The sequence below is a fragment of the Cibotium barometz genome, chromosome 29 (assembly GCF_041138505.1).
Source record: "Cibotium barometz isolate CiBa-2024 chromosome 29, ASM4113850v1, whole genome shotgun sequence".
NCBI classification, from domain to species: Eukaryota; Viridiplantae; Streptophyta; class Polypodiopsida; order Cyatheales; family Cibotiaceae; genus Cibotium; species Cibotium barometz.
In genome coordinates this window covers 39857923-39874132 of record NC_141074.1, presented here as the reverse complement: position 1 = coordinate 39874132, position 16210 = coordinate 39857923, and positions in this window count along the sequence as shown.

Genomic DNA, 16210 nt, shown 5'->3' with positions numbered 1-16210 from the left:
TAATGGGAATACTGTCACATGTGCCAATAATGCTTCTTACCCAGTGAAGAGCGTTGGTAAAATTATGCTTACGGCTGCAAATGGCAGCGCTTTCACACTTTCAGATGCTTTGTATGTGCCAAGGATAAAGAAGAATCTATTGTCTGTCTCTGCGCTTGCTAGACTTGGACTTGTAGTCAAATTTGTGGATGACAGATGCACTGTTCATGATTTGACTTCTGGTGATACGATAATTGTATCTGGCACCTTGTTTCGTGGGCTGTATAGGCTCAATTCTTATGACAAGTGTGTGGAAGATTCAGCAAATGCAGTTTCTGATGAAAAGGCAGTTTCAGATGCAAAACTATGGCATGCTCGTTTTGGTCATCTTAACTTTACTAGTTTGCTGCGTTTGCAGAAATTTGATATGGTTGCTTCATTGCCCCCTCTTGAGGCACCATTAAAACATGTTTGTGAAGGCTGTATTTTGGGCAAAATGCAGCGTTCTGCGTTTCCAAAGGATGGTTCTATGCGGGCCACTCGCAAATTGCAACTTGTACATAGTGATGTATGTGGGCCTATGCAAACTCCGTCATTTGGTAAACACTTGTACTTCGTGACTTTCATTGATGATTACTCAAGGCATGCATGGGTATATCCACTAAAGGCAAAGTCCGAAGTGTTTTTGTGCTTCAAACAGTTTTTGCTTATGGTTGAAAATGTATCCAATTGTAATGTGGGCACCCTCCGTTCTGATCGAGGGAGGGAGTACATGTCTAAAGAGTTTGATGTATTTCTGGCTAGTCGTGGGATAAAACACCAATGTACAGTGCCGTATACCCCTCAGCAAAATGGTGTTGCTGAGAGAAAAAACAGGTCAAGTGGGTTTTTAAGTTGAAACGAAAGCCAGATGGCAGTGTTGATCGCTATAAGGCTAGGCTTGTTACAAAGGGTTATGCTCAAGAAAAGGGCATTGATTTTGATGAGACCTTTGCTCCCACTTGTCGTATGACTACCATTCGTAGCATTTGTGCATTGGCAGCTCATAATGGTTGGAATGTACATCAGTTGGATATAAAGACTGCGTTCTTGAATGGAGATTTGCACGAGGAGGTGTATGTATCGCAGCCTCGTGGTTTTGTTCAAAGAGGGCAGGAAAACAAAGTGTGCAGGTTGAAAAAGGCTTTATATGGTTTAAAGCAAGCTCCACGAGCTTGGTATGAAAAGATACATGCATATTTGATTGCACATGGTTTTCAGAATAGTCCAACAGAAAGCACTTTGTATGTTAAACGTGTGGATGATGTACATCTAATCATTGCTCTCTATGTCGATGACATGCTGCTCATAGGACCAAATGAGAGTCATATTGCTGATTTTAAGGCTGATTTGAGATGTTAGATTTGGGGCATTTGCATCATTATTTGGAGATACAATTTAAGCAGTGTGATGGAGGTATTGCTTTGTGTCAGACAAAGTATATTGAGACATTGTTGCGGAGATTTGGCCTTGAAGACTGCAAGCCTATTGCTACTCCAATGGAGACAGGTTTGAAGTTGAGTCTTCATGATGCTGGAGATCACTTTGATGTCACACTCTATGCCTCATTTATGTATGCATTACGAGGCCGGACATTCAGTTTGCGGTCTCACAGGTGAGCAGGTTTATGCATAGCCTAGGGTCTCAGCATTGGAAGGCAGTTAAACGCATCTTTCACTACTTGAGTGGCACCATACATCTTGGGTTGTTTTATCCCAAGGGGGGATCGTTGCCGCCAGATTTACATGCCTTTTCGGACTCAGATTGGGCTGGTTGCTATGACACAAGAGTGTCCACAAGTGGTTTTTGTTTCATGCTCGGTAGCTCATGCATATCTTGGTTGAGCAAGAAGCAACCTACTGTGGCCACTTCTAGTTGTGAAGCTGAGTACAGGGCAGCTTTCACAGCTACGGTTGAGTGTGTGTGGCTCAGACGGCTTATGGCTGATTTGGGTGTTGGACAGGAGTCTGCCACCTCTATCTACACTGACAGTCAGCAGAGCGCATTGGCAGTTGCGAGAAACCCAGTTTTTCATGCTCGCACAAAGCACATTGAGGTGCATTATCACTATGTCAGGGAGAGACTCTCAGCAGGAGAGATTAACTTGGCCTATGTGCCAACACAGGACAACCTCGCCGATCTTTTCACAAAGGCGCTTCCTCGTGAGAAGTTCGAAGCTTTCCGCAAAGCTTTGGGCTTGCTCCCCTTTGTGGATCGATCTACTTCGGGCATGGCACTCCCCTATACATGAGTGCCAGCTCTCGTTCACACCATCACTCCTAGGGGGGATTTGTTACCATATACATAGGCAGTGATGTGTGTGAACACACTTAGGACCGCCGGGGCACTTTTTCCCTCTTTAGGAGGTTTTTTCCCCCGGCTTGTATATACGCCCATCATTCTAGGACTAACTTATCTTTTGTACATTGACACAATCTAATACACTTTGTGTTGTGTGCATTCTTGCTTCTTCTTCTCCAAGCTTTGTGGGCTTTCCTGCAACCCTAATTCCAACAAAGAAAATGTCATTATCATGGGAGAAACTAGAAAATCGGTGGCTAAAAGTGATCTATCCATATGGACAAATGAGTGAGATTGTTTATGGTGTTTCCATTAAAACACTCTTAAGTTCTGACCCCATTTTATGCAAGAGTCTAATAGACTATATGAAAGGGCATTTACATGCCAATTGTGGAACCACAAAATTCCAAACCAATCTCAATAAGAATGTTGATTGGAATTACAGTACCATTGTACACATTGGGCACTCTTAACAAGGTTGAGATTCATGATAAAGAACTTTACATGGTGGACCAATTTCGTGTCGCTGTGGGGGAGCCATCCCTTGGCTTCTTCTATCGTTTTGTCTCTAATCTATGCATAACCCATTGCCCATTATCTTGATTAATGGTTTTCCATGAAAAAGATATGGATTTGATGGTGATTTGTGTGAGATTTGGTGTAGAATAGCTCTCTTTTTTGTTTTTTTGAAAAGAATGCTTTTTTGCTTAATGTTAGATTAATTTGTTGATTTTGTTGTTTTTATGGTTTTTCATGTTCTTAGGACTTGCACATAGTTTGTATTAGGCCTAGTTTGCATCCATTGCATCAAACAATGCAAGAGAATGCATTTCTTAGTGAATGTTAGCTCTTTTTAGTTTAAACATAGAACTAAGATCATTAATTTAGTTTAATTGTGTGTTTTTTGTTGAAATTATTTGGATTAGAGTGTTAGAAAGCATTAGTATTTTAAAAAAATTCTTACAACCATAAAAAATCCTTGAATTTCACTAATTTCTCTTAATGGACTGGTTTTTATCATTAAGGGTGATTAATCTTGTTCAAGAGGCCAAAAATTTAGAAAATGTGTTAATTGGGGTCTAAATTGATCATATGAGTAGTCAAAATTGGAGTTTTTGAGTGTTTTGAGGACATCTAGATGCATCAAAACACCTAATCACATCAATTTTGTCATCAATTGGAGAAATTTGACTCTCCGCTTAATTTTATATTAAAAGAGGAGACTATAATTAAGAGTCTAATTAATCTCCTATTTTAGATTAATTTACACAATTGTTGATGCACAAAGATTAGCATTCCCTTGCTCTATCCAATGATATGCTCAATTGTGTGAATTAATTAGGGATTAGTGGTTAATTAGAGTCCTTGATTAGTGTAAAAGAGGGAAAGACTAGTGAAAGGATTAATCTTGGATTGATATTTAATCACTTTTTTACATAACTCATTAAGGCTAATGAGCATTCAATGATTAGATGCTCCTGAGTTGTCAAAATTATCCATTTTGGGAGTCATTTATAAGGGGTGTAAAAGGTTGACTTTTTTGATTCCCACTTACCTTTTTGGAAAAATGCCCATACCCCTTTCATTTTAATTCAAAAAATATTCCCTCCCAAAAAGGAAAACTCGTATTTTTCACTAGACTCTAAAAAAATAAAAAATAAAAAATAAAACTAAAAATAAATAAATAAAAATTTCAACGAAAGTTCCGCTGTGTGAAAGTTCAGGCCGTGAGCCATGAAAGTTCAGGCGGCCATGAACCGCGAAAGTTCAGGAGGCCGTGAACCGTGAAAGTTCAGACCGTGAACCGTGAAAGTTCAGGCCGTGAGCTGTAAGAGTTCAGGCCGTGAACCGTGAAAGTTCAGGCGTGAAAAGTCAGACGTTAAAAAAAAACAAATTTAATATTCCGATGAGTCTGGTTTACAACGTGAACCATTTTTTGCAATTTCACGGAACTAGAGTTCACGAAAAATTTAACAAATATTTTTTAAAAAAAATCAAAATTTATAAAACTCGTGAAGTTCGTCGACGTGAAAAGGGGTCCATTGACAAAAAAGTAACTTTGAAAACACCCTTGTTTGGAGGCCCGTATCTATTAAATCGTATATCTGATGTAGGCGCTCTAGGGTTCATTGGAAAGCTGACATCGAGCTCTTCGACTTTGGACTTGGTCGTCCGAAGTCAAAATCGACCAGTTTGGCCTCCAACCAAGAGCCTCATAATTCGACCCAAAAATCGAAGCAAAAAACACCAAAAAACCACAAAAAATCGTAAAAATTAGCACGAAAACGATGACCTGCCATATTCGGGCTACTTTTTGAGGGTCTAAACGACAAAATCACGAACGACTTAGGGGAACAAAGTTGTAGTACTCCAAAAATACAACAACTCTCTCACACATAGTTTTTCAAAATTCCTATTAGAACACCCTCAACAAAAACGTGTTGCAAAACACGGAAAAAAATCTTGGAGAATTTTTTCGTCTTGAGACAGTGATGGAAAATAGGTTTTAGGACCTCCTCTTCCATTTGGGAAGTTTCTAGCATACGCTTTTTTAAAAAAAAAATCTCGTAAGGTTCACGTGCGTATAGCGCCTAAGCTAATTAGGGAAAACGAACACCTGTTTAATCTAGCGAAGAGTACGCCAAGCCTCTTGAGTCTATAAACGGGCTGTGGGAAAGTATTTTAAAAAAACTGTAATTACTCATTAAGGAGCATTTGGGCAATTTGACATGGCCACGATAGAGGGATTGCCAGGGATCACACAAGCACTGAACCCAATGTCTGACATCTTCGAGCCATTGAGATCTTTGCCACAAATTCACCTCCCAATGCCATTGGCCATGCCTATAACAAGCGTGTCATTAGGTTTTATACCCCCTTTCACTTCCATCCCACCGAGCTTTATCCCCTTGCCTAACATTCCCACAAATCCTATAAGTACCAATGCTTTCCTGATGCCCACACCTTGGACATACTGACTAGTCTAGGAAGGGGGGTGGCCCAAGGACTCACTGAGTCTCTTCCAACAAGAGCACTCACATACGGCCTCAGTGATACATATAGAAATACAACCGTATAAATTTCTAAAATTATGGGCAAATATGACGAAACAACAGACCCTGTTCAATTCATTCAAATGTTTGAACAGAGATGTGAAGCCTTTGGAAATCCCAACTGCCCCACTAAGGTACATGTGTTGAACTTATGCTTAGAGGGAAAAGCTAGTCGATAGTATATCGCATTGATGGCGGCGACCAAGGCCAACTTCAAAACCTTGAAACTAGCCTTTATACATGGCTTTTCCAGACAAGGTGATCGGTGGAGTGTATTAACAGAACTCTATTCAATTGAGCATTAACCAAATGAATCCATTAGAGATTTTATCCTTAGGATAAAACTCTTGGACTCACGTTGTGAGTCATGGAAAAAATTAAACGATGTTCAATTGAAGAGATGTTTCATGATGGGCTTAAACAATAACAGCTTACATAACTTAAAACATTCGATCAATGTTGCAAAGAAGCAATACGTTTAGATGACAACATGCTAGAAGATGATCATGCTACAAGGTGTTCCTAATATAAACCAAGTGAAGCAATGGCAAAAGAAAGATCGATCTCGGAATTGACATTCCCAGAATTTTATACTACCTTGCTTAAAACCTTACAGCAAACATCTCTAAAAGAGAATGAAAACCTTCAAAACCGGACATCCTTAATGCCTTTAAAAGTGAGGAGCGAAATACCTTGTATTGAATGCAATCACTATACGACCATCCCAATCCTCATTGTGCATACAAGGCACCTATTCTTCTATACCGCATATATTGTAAAACCTTTGACCATGATACTAAAAAGTGTCCCGCTTCATCCACAACGGACTCAAAACCTCCATCTCCTGTGCACCAAACAGAAACAGTCCAAAGGGTAGAAACTGTTCAGGAAGTAGTTAATCGAACACTTCAGTGTTTCTATTATCGTGGACCTCACAAGGTGGCAAACTGCACAGTTTGGAATACTTCCGTGCCCATAGTCACCTGACACATTGCGCCAATGTGTGAATGATGTGGCATTGATCACATGTTCCAAGATTGCCCAAGACGAGTTGCTTCAATGCAACTTGTCTCACAAAATACAACGCTTAACATCTTAAGTGTATAAAACGAGAAATTTTCCACGGTGCCCTTGAATGTGCTTACATGCTTACAAGCCAAGGCACGAGAAACAGTAAAAAAGGAACGCAAAAGACAATACCTCAACATGGGTAGAAGAACATACTTCAAAACAGAACCCAAAAGAAGAAGCAAAACCTTCTAAAACTAAGAAAAACAAAGGACAACCAACTGTCAAAACCAAGGTCAAATTAAAAAACAGGGAAAAGGAGCCTATTGAGGACATAACCAAAAGGGGACATAAACAAGTTCTTACTCTTCGCTCAGTGCACCACATAGACCAATCAAGAAACTAGAACCCACCCAACAACCACCCTAAATTGATAATAATGATCACATGACATATGCGGAACACAAAAAGCAAGCTCAGGAGAGCATGGTTAGCTTGGTTGAATGTCTTACAGGGACCCCGGTTGTAATTGAGCCTCATAATGCCAAACCTAAAACAACAACCAAAATACAAAGCCTAGATGAGTACCGCTTCCCTTTTCAAGAGGAAGACATACTCTCTACATAAGAGTCATTTGAAACAGACAGTACGAACTATACACTTGAGAAAGCATGTGAGGAATTTGATAATTTCCTTACAAGATTAAAACAGTCTCTCAAAACCACATTCAAAGGAATGCTCTTCTCTGATAATAAAGCCAGCATCACATCGGCACTTGCACCTTTAATGGCTCCAACCTGAGTTATACAAGGACATAACGAACTCCATAAAACAGGATTGTGAGGATTCAAAAGTTTCCAAATAGCCCTCATTAAGAATTGTCAGAGGGCCAAGTGTGCCAGTGTACACATTGGATACTCTTGAAAAAGCTGAGACCCAAACAAAGGATGAAAAAGAATGGGAATATGAAACAAAAACAGGATCTGAAGCTGAAACAATAACCGAAACACCCATGGTTCCTTTGGAAGATTCTATCATGGTATGGTTGGATTTTCCTACAAAGGCAATAATGTTTAGCGCAAACACGCATTGATTAGCACTCAAGCTAGTCATAACATCATGGACAATAGACACTTGGGTGTCATTGGGACAACCTAAACTCATCCCTGTAAGTAATAGTCTTGCAAGAGGAGCCAATGGAAAAAACATTGAAGTTCTAGGTTACTTTAGAAACACTACTCAAATAATCGATGGTGGGCGATATGAAATTTACATTCCATGTTACCCTAGATTCCCTTGAGTATGATGTCGAACTTGGATAAGTGAATCGTTGTATTCACTAGATGAATCCATGCAAACAGTCACCTTGAACACTTCTGCAAGCAATGTACAATTGCTATTACGTGAGGAAGAAACCTTGCAGGAGCCGGAACTTCCAACATATCTTACTGAAAAGATCCTTAGGATTTTGGTTGGATTGGAAATTGCAAATAAAATCATAACAGCTCAAGCATAGCTTTATCCAACACGAGAACACAATCTCATGACCCTCGAGCTATGGGATTTGTTAGGTTAACCAACACTCATCACGACACATCCTGCAAGGATTACCTTTACACAAGACTTGAACATGCCATGTCTGGGACACTTTGAACATAAAATGTATATTGAAACTAACCCCCTCACTTGCAAGTTTTTTGTGGTTATGTGTTGGAAGCAGATTTGATCTTGGGGCATAAATCGACTGTTGTTGTCCAAGCACCACTATGCTTTGCGAGTGATAGAGTCATCATAATGGTCAACGATAAAAATTTGGCAATACCATACTGCAAGGAAGAGGATCTAACTTTACTAGATATCTATGATGCTAAACGCAAAAGGATACACGCCTCTTCCACAAAAGCCCCTCTACACAATGACCTATCATCTGCATCAATGACCGACTCCAATAAAGCATCAACTCCTTTAACCCCATCCTCACCTATGAAGTTCGATGCCAAGACCTCGCAATCAACATCTATTCCTGAACGAGTTCCCATAGCCAAATCATCTATCTCTAACAAGGAACTCAAAGGAAAGACCCCGGAGCCTATGCATCTTCATCGATAAACCTCAACAAAGAAGACAACCACATGCTCAAAGGCCTCGTATCGCGACAACCACTCCACAAGAAACTCTAACCTCATCATCAACAATGCCAATGTGTCTCAAACCTATAGCCTCAGCGCCAACCAAAGTCAAGGAGGCCCAACACCTTCCACATCAACCCAAAAGAAAACTCCACCACCACGACAACCACAATCAAGATATCTTAATAGTATCAAAATGTGGGTGAAAAAGCAGTTACTTGTAGCTCAAGGCTACTATGAAGGTGCCAATCAAATTTGGGTGCCTCGACAGTCAAAACCTCTTCCTCAATGCAGCACTCTAAAGAAAAAGAAAAGTACTCCACGACGCAATCCACAAAAGCCTAGGCAAGTTCCTCAAAAAACTCCACCAAGTCATCAAGTGTGGGTACCAAAAATACTAATGCAGGCACAAGGGTACTACCAAAGAAATACCAAAGCTTGGGTCCCCAAGTGCATCACAAAGTCCCCTAGGCTTGCACAAAGAAAAAAGCCTCAACACCAAGCACATTGGCCACCAAATTACAGTGTTTGTCAAAGATGGGTGCATGTGCATGTACTTCAACAACAAGGATACTATGATGGTAATTCCATCATATGGTTGCCCACATCGAACAATGTGAAGAAAGCCTCAACATCGACTTCAACCCCAACAACTTCACCTAAAGCTTGACAAGAATGGAGGCCCAAGCAACAGCAAGCAAATCACTCAACCGCTCTTGTGCATTCAGCACCAACACAAGAGCTTGTCTATTCAAGCAAACAATCAGTAGTCTTCCCTATTGCCTCGACATCATTTCAGCAAAACAAATTCAAGAATCAATATGGAGACTTAGGAGCACATCAAGAACAAAATAACAATGCTCTTGTCACCCCTCTAGAAGTGAGAAATGAGCGCACAAGAAGCTGTTGCTTGCAAATCATGACCTAAATGACCCATAAAATAAAAATAAAAAACTCAAGGTCAAAACCTACAAATTCATGGAATTCCATCTCACGGAATTACAATTCACGGAGTTCCATGTCATGGCTTAAGAACCTATGCTTTCACGATTTAAGCCCCATCACGGATTAAGCCATATCACGCAATAGCCACTATATATTTGTTGAGCTTATTGCTTACTATTCTTTTGGCTAAATTAATGTGGCAGCAGTTGCTCATGTGAGTACGTATCCATACTCATGCACGGGAGAACATTTACACCAAAGCCTCACCATCGACAACTTCCAGGTACATCTCTGGATGGGGGGGCCATGGTGGGCGAAAGCCTAGTCCTTGGTACAACCCATCGCCTGGAATTTTCCTTCAAATTACAAACCTCTCCAAACGACGCCACCATCTTCACAAATCAATGATCTTCAATACTTAGTGAAGATATTTGTATTAGCCTTGCAAGTCGACGTAATTCTTTCAATCCTCACCAACAAGTGGCTACTTCAACACAGAGCAGTTCAATAAGAGTCTATATGACTCAATTCTTGTACTTCATGTAAATGTGCTTCATAAGAGCACTTTAATATGCATAAAAACATAAAAATCACATGGACAGAAGAAGACAGGATCAGGTCCTACTCAACAACATTTGACAAGAATCTTGCCACACAAAGGGACATCATCACAAGCCAATTACTTCAAATGATGAATGTCGCTTCAATGAATCAAATGAGGAGCTGAGAATCACCATCTCGTTCTGATGATTAAGTCCACAATCCTCTAGATCCTTCTCTCTCCTCTCTCCCATTATTAACATCTCTTAGTGTCCCTACTAACCAAAATCACATGTAACCTTGCCAATGATTGCCAAAAATAAATTGAGCCCAAAAAAAAGGTGGACTCACAAAAATGTAAAAATGCAATCATTCAAACCCTACCCACCACCCCGTTAGGAATTTCCAATAAACCACTAATCTCTTCATTCATTAACTAGCTTTTCTTATTTCTTTCGGAGGAACAAAGACCATTGAACGTCATTCAACAATCAAAGCCATTGCCACAGCTTGTTCATTCTCCCCACACAAAGGTCTTCAATTGGATCATGTAGACACAATCATCATCAGGAAGGGGGGGATGTTAATCCAACTCTAGGATTAACAAGAGCTACCGCCATTATCTTACATCAAGGTGTGAAGAGCGGTTCTCTCTATCATGCAATATAGTGCTCATAGAGTACTACCGATCAACAAATGTGTTGAGAAACACAATGTCAATCCGAGGACTCGACCCGATTAGTGCATGAAGGCTTATCCCTTGCGGGAGAGCTCACATACACGAACCACCACTTGACGATTCAACCATTCAACACCTCAATCAATCTCTCAATCCCTTAAACCCACTACACTAATCAAGAGAACAAGCAATGCATGGCAATCTCTTAATCCCATTCAAACATTGATTAAATCTTAGCTTTTCCTAATGCCAGCAAACCCATAAGCGTGCATCTACTAACCCACAAGCTTAAGCAAGCATAGAATGTAACATTCACAAACCCACAAGCTCATAGAGAGAGTCTATCCATGAATAACTCATTGCCAATGAAGTGGGCAAGAGCTTGCATCAATGGAGACTACACACACACACACTACAAGCATGTGTATACAAGAGAAAGAAAGAAGCATTCAACTAATCATAGATTAATCTACTTCAATGATGCTAAAACAGATTAAGAGAAAGAAGTGGAGCTATACTCATTGGAGCTTGATGCTCATTAGAGTACAATAGAGAGAGTTAGAGAAATGCCATAGCTTGAGAGCTCAAGAGCTTCACTCAATAGCTTATGAGAATGGCCAAAAATGTCCTCTTTCTTTAGCTAACATCTCTTTTATAGAGATGTCACTAACCCTAACCCTAGGCCTCTTTCACACATGGGCGGACAACCCCATAAGTGAGCCTTGCTTAATACACTTAGAACTCTCATTTAGAACCCACATTGGCCTAAAACGATTTACATTGCACTTCGGCACAAAAATATGAAAAAATTATGTGCGTCTTTATGTTCCCATGGCTACAATCCCGCTCTCTTGCATTAATTGCTTCCGGCCTCCTTCCATAATCCGTGTTCCCGTGAGTGTTCCCGTGGAACATTTTCCCCTTCCTAAATCGCGCACGTCCTCGGGCGCGGTAGAAACAAAAGCTGCAAAAAACAATGGAAGACAAGTAAAGCCTTTTATTGAAAAAAAACCAGCAATGACAATCTCACACGTGAGCATGCAAGTGAAAGGCGGATTAGAGTTTTAAAGAGTGCTAAAAGAAGCGAGTAAAGACTAGTCAAAGTGAGACTAAGTGGTAGATAGTGCTATGCAAAGGCAAGTGTGTTTGTACACCGCAGGTTATGACCGTAGTCTCAATGTCCTACAAGTGTTTAAGTTATTCCTAAGTGGCAACCCTACTCCTAAATATAAGCCATGGTGATTGGACCTTTATTTCTTTCTTTCTTTTTTTTTTTTGTGTAAAGAGCAGAAGATTAAAGAGAATTATTATTTTTAGCTTGATAAAGAGGAAGGTTCCATCCCAATGAGACCCAAGCAATGGCCAAGAGACCTCCGCCAAGAGAATCTAAAGGCCGCTAAGTACCTCAAGGGCGACAGACCCTTTTCTTTCTTTTTGACATAAGGAGTACCCCATGAAGATGAGGGCATCAGTCTCGAGGGCCCATAATGTACCCAAGAGTCCTACCAGCATCAGTCTCGAGGGCCCATAATGTACCCAAGAGTCCTACCAGCATCTATCAAGGCGATAAAGTCCTTGTAGGTCTTCTTCTTAATCTTTTAAACATCAGTGTTCACCCCATGGAAACCAAGGCATCGGCCCCAAGGTGCTAAAACAACCCAAGGTCCTACCAAGCATCTCACATGGTCGTAGACACGCATGTCTCAAGTCACTTCTATATATTTCTAGGGCATGTGTTTCGTAAATTTTTGTTTATCGTAGCACCTAGTCCATACCTAAGAGGTAGCTACCACTAGGGATAACTAATATACTTCTAGAGCATAAGAACTTGGCATACTCCGTTGGTATATGTCTTACACCGTCTTCAAATAGAAATACCTTCCTAAGAATCTAGAAATCACTCGCCACATAGTAACAACTAATTTAAAACTTAAACCAGCCAACTGTGTGTGAACATGCAAATAATATATGTAAAAGTGAAAAGCACATAAAGAACAAAAGATTATGATTTGAATACACCTGTTGTAGTGCTCGTTGATGTGGCGCGTTTGTCTTGATGCATTGCTGATGTGCAGATTGCTTCTTTTGCTCTTTGTAGGCATTGCATGTCTCCCCCCTTCCTAATTTGTGTGCATGGTAGGTGGACTGTTGGAGCGTGTTTGTATGCTCTTGTTTAGCTGAGATCTCTGCAAAATGTCTTTACAAACAAGAAAAGAAAAGAATAAAATTTGTTATTGGTGCCAATCACCGAATATAGCCGAGGGGAAAAACCCAGTGGGAGAAAAGTGCCCTGGCTTGTTGATCTTATTGTGGAGTTGATGAACTTACCCTTGTACTGGCGGTGGATCCGTGTCCACTTCTGCTGGAAAGATGGTATCAATCACTTCAGGATGCAAGGACAACCCTGTACAAAAGCCGGCCTCTGGAGAAGGTGGTAGAGGAAGGAGTGCTTCCTCGCTAAAATATGGCATTGGTTCTATGGGAAGGTTAAGCAGACAATTTCGATTTTGGAATTGCTCAATATAGGTGCTCATAGTGATCCAAAATTAACATGTTGAGGTTGGGGGAAGAAGGGCTTGCAAGATAGGTGGTTGCAAGTCATTTATGCATGTATCCCTCCATTGTTGTGCTTGAACCTCCTCATGTAATCTACATTGATTTGGTCCTCGGTCTGGTACTCTCACATCAAGAAGGTTATGGTGTTGGGGTGTAATTCCCACAATTTGTTTCATTAAGCCCGTGCCATATCGTCGAAAATAAGAGCGGCATAGCCAACAAATGTGTGAAGCTTCCCCTAATACGATTCGTGCACACTCTTGACTATGTGGAAATGGATGATGCTGTTGATAGAATAAAGTGACAAAGTGATGCCCACAGCAAATTTCACCTAAGGGAGCATAAAAGTACCTAGAATGAGTTTGAAAAGGAGGAGCACTATAACCCCCGCGATGTTCAGGTGGAGTACTATCAGGGTCAATGCATGGTGGACATGTATCTCGCCAAGTATCCATCAGGAGGTATCTAGGCGTAGAACAATGAAATTTAGAAACTTCAAACTTTATACACTCATATCCATCATTACAATCCCTATAAAAAACAATGTAGATAAGATCATCTCAAAAAGAACACAATCCTATAATGGCAGAAGGAACCACATTAGTAAAAGTGAGACTATTCAAACATTGATCTACCAAAGAGTTTCAATTGTAGTGTTAATGCCTTACCTTTGGTTTTGGGTATGTCCTTCTTAAGAGGTGGGAAGGATAGCAATTGTTGAGGAATTTGAGCAAGATAAGAGGATTTATGCAGTGAAGTGCTAGAATCTATGCTCAAAGGAGACTCATGTAAAGTTGGATTTGTCTTAGGTACACAAGTTGATGGTGGAAGTGTGTAACAAGGAGAAGTTGGGACAACTGGTGATTCAATACATGTTTGGGAAAAGTCAACACAAGGAGATTTGTAGGTGCTATCACAACTACCTATCCTATCTTGAAGAGGTTGTGTTGATTTCCTGTGCACCCACTGATATGAAAACCCAAGAGTGGCTTTTGGAATCTTATTGGATACACTCTTTTGGCTCTAGCAAACCATGGCATTTGGGAAGCCAAAGTGTTGTTGCACCCTCATAATAGCCTTGTGCTTTAAGAACATGCTTTGGGACCCAATGAGTAACAATCTGAGACTTAGGCTTGGAAAAGATATGCTTTTTAGGAGTTTTAGCAACTAGGCTAGATGGTACAAGTTTGTACGCATCTTTGGGTAGCCAAATTGACAATTCCTTCTTGCCTGGCCTTCTTTGATCAGTGACTAGAGTAGTTGGAACATGCCAGCCATGGCCCTCATTTGAGGACTCATCGATTATCCACATCATTTGTCTTGGAGCTTGAAGAGCAGATGTTGAAATTGGGTTGTGTAAGGTAGAACTACCACCCCTTTGACATGATAAAACTCGTGGAGCAGCAGATCCCAAGATGCAATCAGAATCAATTTGCAATTTGTATTGTCTATTCTTCCAATCTAATGAACAATTAGTAGCACTTAACCATGATCGACCAAGAACAACCTCTACCACTGCCTTGGACTTACTAGCCACATAAAAGGGAACTGACATCTGGTGATCCTGAATGGACATCATAATGACACATTTTCCCTCTATAGGGTTATCTTCACCTGAGAAGCTTCGTAAGTCAATAAGAATGTGCACAAGTGTTGGTTCTCCCAAGGCTACCCATGTGTCAAATGAGAGAACATTAAAATCTGCACCAGAGTCAATTAAGGCAGAGACAAAGTAGGTAGTCTCATGAAGATGAAGACATACGTGAATATTGAAAGGATCGACATATTGTTCATCAGTAGCCAACTGTAAGGTCAACACAGAAGCCTTGCGATGCTCCTTGGCTTTTGCAACTCTAGCTTCAGCTTCTTCTTGAGCCTGACGTTTAAGCAGGTCATGTGCTTCTTTTCGTGTGTGGGCAGCATGCATTTGTTGAAGCATGGCTTCAGTTAATGGTTCATTGTATTTCTTGAGACGACTTCCATTAATGAAGTTAGGCATTTGCTCACCTTCTAGTGTCTCTAAACGCACTGCACCACTAGGAGTAAGCTCATTAATCACAAACGGTCCTAGGCCACGTTTCTTGAGCTTTCGCTTATGCTTCTTAAGTGTGTACAAGAGCACAAGGTCCCCTTTTTTGAATCGGCCAGTTGTTACATTTCGATCATACCATTGCTTTTGTCTCCTCTTCTCGGCATACATCCCCACTACCGCCAATAAGCGGGTCTCATCAAGCTTTTCCAGTTCATCAATGCGTTGAGAAAGCTCATGACTAGTCCAGTCCAATTGTTTACCAACTCGTAGAGTAGGTACAAGAAATTCAATGGGAAGAATTGCATCTAGCCCAAAAGCAAGCTCAAATGGGGTTGTGCCCCCCACAGATTTTTTATCGGCTGTTCTATATGCCCAAAGAATTGAGTGCAACTTTTGCTTCCAATCAGTCCTATGTCCCTCAATAATCTTTGTAAGTGCTGTGCAGAGAATCTTGTTTAGTACTCTCAGCTTGACCATTGGTCTGGGATGATAGGGTGCAGAACGCTTGTGAATTACCATAAATTCTTGAAGTAAAAACTCTATGACCTCATTCACAAAGTGCACACCTTGATCACTAACGATTTCAATAGGTAAGCCATAGCGTGTAAACACGTACTCATACAAGAACTTGGTTGTGGTTCTGGCATCATTTTTGACTGTAGCCTTTGCCTCTACCCATTTGGTCAAATAGTCAGTTGCGACTATCCTTTGACAATCGTCACAACGTTTTACATATTCTTCAACATCCATTTGTAAGGTTGGCTACCAAAGCCCAGACCACCTAATCAACTTAGCTGTGGTATTGCCCGAAAAGTGTCCACCCCCAACACCTGCATGTGCATGAGTCAAGATTTTCAAGTAGTCAGCTTCACATACACACATGCGCAAGTTGCCATCCTTGCCCCTCTTGTAGAGTTGGCCCTCTATCAGCATATATTTGGCTGCTTCA